Source organism: Toxorhynchites rutilus, chromosome 1 (genome assembly GCF_029784135.1).
Source record: "Toxorhynchites rutilus septentrionalis strain SRP chromosome 1, ASM2978413v1, whole genome shotgun sequence".
In the NCBI taxonomy this organism is placed as follows: Eukaryota; Metazoa; Arthropoda; class Insecta; order Diptera; family Culicidae; genus Toxorhynchites; species Toxorhynchites rutilus.
Genome location: NC_073744.1, coordinates 109437956 through 109446142, shown reverse-complemented (window position 1 = coordinate 109446142; position 8187 = coordinate 109437956). Strand labels below are relative to the sequence as shown.

Here is an 8187-nt window from a genome sequence, read left to right as displayed (position 1 = left end):
ACTTCTAGGACAACTTTGGAGAATTCCTTGGCTGTCCAATCTCGTTTAGCGGAGAGGCGGTTTTCAATGTCAAACTGATAGCCAGCCCAGTCAGCGTATTCAAATTTCCATCTTGGCCTTGTTGAAAACTCTGGAGAAGTTTGGCCGAAGGAAGTGAAGATTGGAAAATGATCGCTTCCGCAAGTATCATCGTGGATGTTCCAAGAAAGTTTTGAAGATAGTTTGTCTGATACTATAGTGAGATCGATGGCTGAAGTAGTACCAGAATAATGGGTTCTGGTGTGTTGGCCGTTGTTAAGAAGGAGAAGAGAATGGTCGGATATGAAATCCTCAATGATGGATCCTTTTCGATCGAGGTATGCACCTCCCCAGGCGTATGAGTGGGCGTTGAAATCACCCATAAGCATGATTGGGGCGGGAAGTTGGGCGAACAGATGGTCCAGTTGTCCGCGTAGAGTGTTCGGATCGGAATCATTAGTGATGTAGATGCTAACGACGGTGATTGGAAAGGGGTGTTTAATGCGCACTACCACTGCCTGAAGATCAGTGGTAATGGGAAGAAGATCATGTGGAGTGCCATCTTTGATTGCGATTGCAACTCCGTTTTTTGAGGGGTTGGGACCCTCTTTGAAGTATGTGATGAACTTTGGAATGAAATTTTTATCGAAGTTGTTTGGTGTCATAGTTTCCTGAAGGGCTATGACTGTAGGATTGGAGCTCGAAATAAGCATTTTCAATTCTAAAATATTTTGTCGGATACTTCTGATATTCCATTGTATCCCGAATTTCTGTATTGGAGTGAATGTGTTAGAGTGATTTAACTCTAATTCCTAAGTCTTGGTTGTGTTGTGTTTGGACTATCCAAAGAGGATTAGTTCGATTGTCCTTTACCCTTGGAAAGAGAAGCTTTCTTCGGGGTGTTGTTGTTCTTGTTTGGTGTGGAGGTCTTTGGGGTGTTTGTTGTGTGTGTGTTGTTGTTTTTTGATGTATGTACGTTGTTGTTGTTGTTTTTTGTTTGATGTGCGTTGTTGTTGTTGTTGCTGTTTTTTGTTATGGTTGTGTTGTTGTTATTCGTTGGTGTTGTGGTTCTTTGTTCATTTTTTGTTCTTTTTCTTTCTTTATTGATTTGGGTTTCATCTTCAGATTTTTGTTCTGATTCTGAAGATGATTCTTTATTTATTTTCCTTTTGTTTTTTTTTGGGGCTTCGGATGTATCCATTGAAATTACCGATTCGCTATCTGATTCGGTTGTCGAACTTTCGGTAGACGATTCGGTCATGGTTGTGTCCATAACTGAGGGAGTGCTTTCGCGACTAGAAGCGGCCGAAGCGGCCGAGGCGCAGCTGCATTTGCACTTGCAGCCGGCCATTGGTGCCCGAATTTTGTTAATTCTATCTTGTAAAACGCTTGAAAAGGTTGGACCATTGTTTTGGGTGAGTAGATTCTTGGCTTCTCTGTAAGAGATTCCTCGATCTATTCTTGTCCTAGTTATTTCGTTTTCTTCAAGCCATTTAGGACACTTCCTACTAGAAGAGGAGTGGTTTCCTTGGCAATTGATGCAAAGTGCTGGAGAGTTGCACATCTTAGAATCGAAGTCTTTGGGATGTTTTTTGCTGCAGTTTCTGCATAGCGGGTCCTCGCGCTTGCATCTTTTGCTGGTGTGCCCAAAATTAAAACATTTGAAGCACTGCATGGGGTTCGGATAGTAGTTCCGAGTCCCAGCGCGAATGAAGCCAAAATATATGAATTCGGGAACAACGGTTCCGCGAATTGTGAGGATTAGTGTTGGTGTAGGAATAATGGATTTTCCGTCTTTTCTGGTTATGCGCTTAACGTCGATCACTTTCTGATCGGAAAGCTCTTTCGCTAGTTCTTCGTTTTTAAAATCGATTACATCTCTACATGTTACAACGCATTTGCGTTGGTTCAAAGTTGGGTGGAAGATCACCTCTACAGGGGTGTTGTCTATTAGTTTAGTAATAGAAAGCAACTTACCGACAACATCTTCGTCCCTAGTTGTCAAGATGTATTGCAGTTTCTTCTTTTCATCGCGCTGTGGTTTTGCGCTGTTGAAATCTTTTGCAACTGCATTGATGGTTTTGCTCACGGTGAAGGGGTTCGTTGGAAGCACCTTATCTCCTGTCGCTCTGAGAAGCAGTATTTGAAGGTTGCCATTTGAGGGGTCCGCCCATAGTGGAGCGGTGGCTTCGGTAGGCCTGCCCTCGTAGAAGTTTGTAGCCCGGCCTCCCGGAGGCCCGGAGCTACTAGAAGCCATGCTTCTGCTTGACTATATCACTGATATAGTCAGCAGAAAAAAGTGTGATAATCACAAAAAAATTCCTTACTGAGGGATCTTCACTAGTGGGATATGTACCCGAAAGTTCACTTTGTTCCGGTAAAGCACTTTAAAACCACCAATTGACGCGAATCACTATAAAAAATCACTTGTTGTGATAATTGTTTCAGCCACTTCACTGTCTGTATGCGTGTTTAAATTCTTTTTAAATATATTTTTTATTTTAGCAACACTACAGTTGAACTGCCAACACTGCCAGAAAAAGGGGCGTGGCGTCTATGACGCCGAAAAGCGCGCGCTTTTCCGGTTTGCCGGCAAGCGCCCGCTCTCCACAGTCGACGCGAGCTGTTGCTTTCTTCCACTCTTCTTCTGCTGCCACTTAAAAAATAATTAAAATTAACTCCTTCGGAATCGCCAGGGGGAGACGTCCTAGTCCGCTGTCCAAAACGCCAAACTGCCGACTTGAAAGAAAACGCGACCTTCTCGGTCGGAGGTTAAAATCAGTATGATGTATTTTTTTGCCATCGCTCCCTTTTAACGCTCATTCGTTCGTCTCGTTGGACCCGCCCCTTTGGCTGAGTCTGCCGATTTGTCTCTATCCTGTGAGTGTGTACCGCTAGAGTATAAAACACGCGGACCCCAAAAAAATATCTTATTTTCCTTTAAACCGTAAACCCGTGTGGTTGTACGGCATCGGCATCGTGTACTCAACAAAGGAGGAAAAGAGAAGGGAAAGGCAAAATTCCCGCTCGAACCGTGGTGGTCTGCAATTTCCCGTAGGTGTATCCGCCAATTGCACCGGAAAACGTAGCTAGGTCGAGCGCGTTAGTACCTGTGTACCAGTCCACCTAGCCGGCGTTATATAGTTTCGGCCGCCGGAGTGATCGAGTTAGCTGGCAAAGCTGCTCGCGACGATAAGAAAACCTGCATTCGGAACATAACACATTCGGTTCGGTGGACATCAAGACAACAGGCAGTTGCAGCGAATGGCGAGTGGCAAACGCAATCGCAAAACGGCATCAGGTAGCAGAAGAAAAAAGTTTGTTTATACAAACTGCTTTGGTGGCAAATCCAGAACAAGGCGGCATCGAGGGCGTTCGAAATGGTTTTTTTCAAAACCACGAGTACTAAGTTTTCTAAATTGGAACCATTCCATAAAACAAGGCGCTTTTCAGGGCCATTAAACCTTCCAAAAAAGAGTTTAGGAAATAAAGTTCAATGCTTTCTAAAACATTATCCAAAATAATAATAAAACACAAATTGATGTTTTCATAATTTGTTTGCCAGGATTTGATGAGTATATGAATTTGGCAGTTGTTCTGAGCTTATTGATAGTTGGGGACTTTCCTGATTATTCAATTTTCACCAATTCTTAAATTGTTTCCAGATTTAAAGTACAGTAATCTACAATTAGTTCGACATTTAGCTAATTGGACGGACATGTAATGCGACTTATTTAGTTGGACATTTTTGTAACCATAGAGATCCAAATTATGACCCCACATTGAAAGTCGACACTGTACCACTGTCATCGCAAATGTTCAATTACAGGTTAAAATTACCTCCAATCCGGCACTGAGTGGTGGTAATGCGACGTGCCATTGAATGTAATTTACTGTAAAATATGTCACAAGCTGGATGGGAAGAAATTTTCCAACTGTGAAAGCTGTGGCGAGTGACAACAAATCGCTAAACAGGAAGGTTTAGCCGAACAAGATGGGAATATCGAGTGATAACAAAAACACAACACCAAAGGTTCTTTTCAGAACCATCAACATATTCATAAAGAGTAAACAGTAAACTAATACATTTTTCAGGTAGATAGGTAGGTATTCACGTAGGTGAAGAAAATAAAACAATATATTTAAAATATATATTTAACAAAAGCTGTCCCCTTTGTATAGTCCTACGTCACTCCGGTTATGTCCCCGACATTACCCACCCGTCTTTTTCTTTTTCCTTTCCAATCGTGCTTCATTCTATTTCGCTGCTGCTCTGGTTGCCCGTTTTGGTCGGTACGATTTGAGGAGCACAAAATGGACCAATCAAAAATGGGCACATAGTGTATTTGGACAATGGTTGATATTTCACAATTATTCAATTATTTATCTCAAGAAAAATGAAATGTTATTCGTTATGATAGATGCGTAGATATATTTCCTATCAATTGATGCAAAAACCTTTGCGATCTATTGAGAAATGCTCGAGTTATAAGCGTTCCAAATCTTGCATTTTTTCCTACTTGTTCAGTGCCTAGATTTCCATTTCACCCCCTATATCTTCCGGTTAGACGTAGTCCTACGTCAAAATATGTATAGTGTTGACCTGAGGTCAACGACAGCAGGGATGAGGAAAAGTCCGAGTTTTTGAATAACGTAGAAACGTATATTAAAAACTTCCTGTAATTTACAAACGTTACAATTGGGTGTTGATTATAATCCATCGATAACCTACGTTTAGTGTTTCTTTTATCCCTGATGGTTCTATTCACTTATAATCTGTTAACGTGTAATTTACACTGGATGGAAATGCTCCTGTACAAAGTGGAAGAGTTTTCCTTAGCGAAATTTAGTTGTACATGTTTAATTTCGTTTCCTTACCTTTTTCTAAGATTTAGAATTCGAATAGCTTTAAAATTCAATACAATAGTGGCGAATTCTAACCCTAATAAATGTACTTAAATTAGCATGGATACATAGCAATTAAGAAACAAACAGTGCCACTTTAGTGGTATTTACCAAGTATGTAGGCCGTAAGTAGCGTAATTAGTTTATAACTAGGTTTAAAAAGTAAATGTAACGTAGCACGTAAGTGTATCCTTGTATCACCTCAAAAACTCTTATTCATATGGTTAATATTGTTCAACTCTATTGTGACGAAAACCAGTGGGCATCCAGCTTAAGCCACGAGCTAAGGGCGATTACACATTATCCGGTTTCAGCCGGACCGGTTTCAAAAAGTGCCGCTGGGTTTGGACGGATAACCGGATAACAATGTGAAAGAGACCTCGCGCTACACAAAACCGTACATCTTTCACATACACATACATGCATTTGTTTATACAGTGGTTTGACAGCCCAATTGTTCTTGTTGCCTGTGGTATAACTGTACCGAGCTGGTCGAGCCCGTGTTTATTGAATTCCTACTATTGTTTATGAGCAGCTGATTAGGGCATTCACCCTCTCATGATGTGCCTTTTGAGGGTGATTTTGGGATGGGTCATGAACAAGATTGCATATGGAATATCTTGGAACCACAGCTGCTGCGACAACTACGAGCCTGCTCAAATTTGCGACCCTTGGAGAGTACATACGACCCATTTCAGAATACGTTCGCAAACCTTTTCCGTAATTCGCAGAGCACAAATTTTCATCTTAGGCGCATATGGTTCTACAACGGTTTCCACAACGACGGCAATGTAAATTTGCAATGAACATGAAAAACTTATTGGACAAAAAAATTGGCCGTCATCAACAGTATTACAAAAACTAACTTTTGTCCAGTTACTGTGTATGATTTATTCCACACGCTCTGTTGCCACATATTTTTTCAACAGCCTCGAGAACACGGTTAGATAAAAGTGTACAACCTTATGAACCAATAATAATAACATTCCGTAACAAGCTAGGGGAACTACTTATTTATATGTATTATGTGTTTTCTTCCTGTAATTATCTCGAAATTTGCAAAAAAATCTTTCTAGAGTGTTTTTTTTTATTTCACCATTGCAGTAATTATCTTTGCGATTCAAATTACATCATACTTTTTCTTCAAATACTATCTCATTGCTGCTTCCGCAGATCCTTGTTCAGAACACACTCAGCCGCAATTCATCGAGCATCAATGCACGGCTATTAATACGCGGATCCTGGACGAAGAATGACCGAATCAGATATGCCAACAGCTGGGTGATTTCGTTCTGACAGAGCCGATGCTTCAGCGTCGGGCAGGGGAACATCTTGATCACCGAGCACAGATCGGACAGTTCGGGTTTAAGTTTTTCGAGCCGAGTCGCGGCCACCTTATCGTCGATCGTGTTCCGGGTCAGGTCGATCTGTATAGTATACCTAATGGGAACACTAGATGAGAGAACTATTTTGGTGTGTTCAAATTAACAAAAACTCACCTTCACATTCAGCTGGATGAAGTCACTCAAAATCTATCCCTTGATGAACCAGTTGAACATTTGTCTCACATCTTCGAACTCTTTCGGTAGCGATTTCAAATGAGGAAAGTTGCTGTGAGCTAAACAAAAACAGAAGTTATTTAAGAGCTCGATTATATTGTCAGAAGACACTATACACCGTTGAACACAGTCCATGGCAAAACACTCCATGACGACCTCGTGCGCCTGTGATCATTGCTTCGCTTTGAGCAGAAACTTTTATCCACTGCAGCTAAATAAAGCCGGGTTCAGACGGTGCGAGTAAGCATACGAGTAGGTCTAGTCAGTTACTGCAGTGCAGCTACTCACACCGTGTGAACACATCATGCCAGTTAGTGTCATGTGTAATCCGGCGTGCGAGCTACTTCAAAGTTTTTTGAATTCACTCGCACTCGCAACTCTCAAAACGTCAAAAACAGAATTTAGCCTCCGAATCAGGGATGCCAAATGTAAAGACATGTCTCTATTTTTAAGGTATTTGAAAATATGCGAAGATATTTATAGACTTGAAAATTATTGGAAAAACAAATAAAACCCTCATAGTTTCTAAACGAAATCGTTGTTATTTTGATATGCACGCTGGCTGGGCACGATTTCTTTTTGAGATAGCTTTCTTGAGAATCTCTAATATAGAATCATTATCAGGCATAATTTTAATTCAAAATTTACTCACAACTTGCAAAGAAAGTATTGTTCTAAAAACATAATACACATCCGATTTTAAAAAGTACATTTTCATTCATTATTTCAATTTTGACGCGTATTTATTCCACCTGCAAATCTACCATCATTTTTATTTCAAAAATTGGTACACGAAGCTGCTGGCAAGGCAAACTAAATAAAATTTAAAAAAAATCTTTTAGGTTGTCATTTATAGCATCACATACTTCCGGAATTATCTTAGCTATGAATGCTTTCGAGATTCTAAAAAATATCGACAACAATCTGAACGATATTCCAGAAGCAAGGCACATCAATGTCGTTTTTTAATTTCACTCTTGCAGGTATAGCATCCCTCATGAGTGTATCTTGGCGTTGTATTTTTGGACCAATGGAATCCAACAGTGTTTCCTCTAATTCAGGTGTTTTTCTCAACACTGCTCTGTACTCCAGAGGATCATCATCAAAGAGTTCCTTCCATATTTTTTTTATTGCTCCTTTTCCTTGCATTCAATTCCTGGCCCAAATCATTTCGCCTTTCTGCTTTTTCGGATAGTACCTTCAGTTCGAAGAAATTCAGCACAAAGTATTTTTATTATAAAATTGTGCAACTAAATAAAATATATTCATCTGAAAACCTGAGACGAATACTGCCTATAGAGAAGTCGAATTCAGATCAATCATCTGTCAAATTCGGACCTGATTGCTGTTTCTGACTATTTGATGGACATTTCAAAAATCATCTGGCATCCCTGGTAAGCCAATGCTGCAGTATCTAGTTTCGCGTCAGCATCTCACACTGTGTGAACGGACAAGGCGAGTCAACCAATTGTCAAGCGAGTTCACCGGGTCAGTAGCTACTAATTCTCAAGTCAGCTACTAGCAACGTATAAATGGGCCTTAAGGCCCATTTATACGTTGCTAGTAGCTGACTTCACAATGAGCAGCTACTGACCCGGTGAACTCGCTCGACAAATGGTTGACTCGCCTTGTCCGTTCACACAATGTGAGCTGCTGGCAAGAAACTAGATACTATGACACAGGTTTACCAGAGATGCCAGGCGAT

The 8187-nt window shown here is 40.7% G+C and overlaps 1 long non-coding RNA gene across 1 annotated transcript; it reads right to left on the bottom strand.

Moving 5' to 3' along the window:
* Window positions 1-5798: 5798 nt before the first annotated feature.
* LOC129763183 (uncharacterized) lies at window positions 5799-6705 on the bottom strand. The gene is made up of 3 exons (XR_008740821.1): window positions 6601-6705; window positions 6423-6541; window positions 5799-6363 (listed from the first exon to the last, which is right to left on the bottom strand). It is a non-coding gene; the product is annotated as an uncharacterized LOC129763183 (long non-coding RNA).
* Window positions 6706-8187: the final 1482 nt, after the last annotated feature.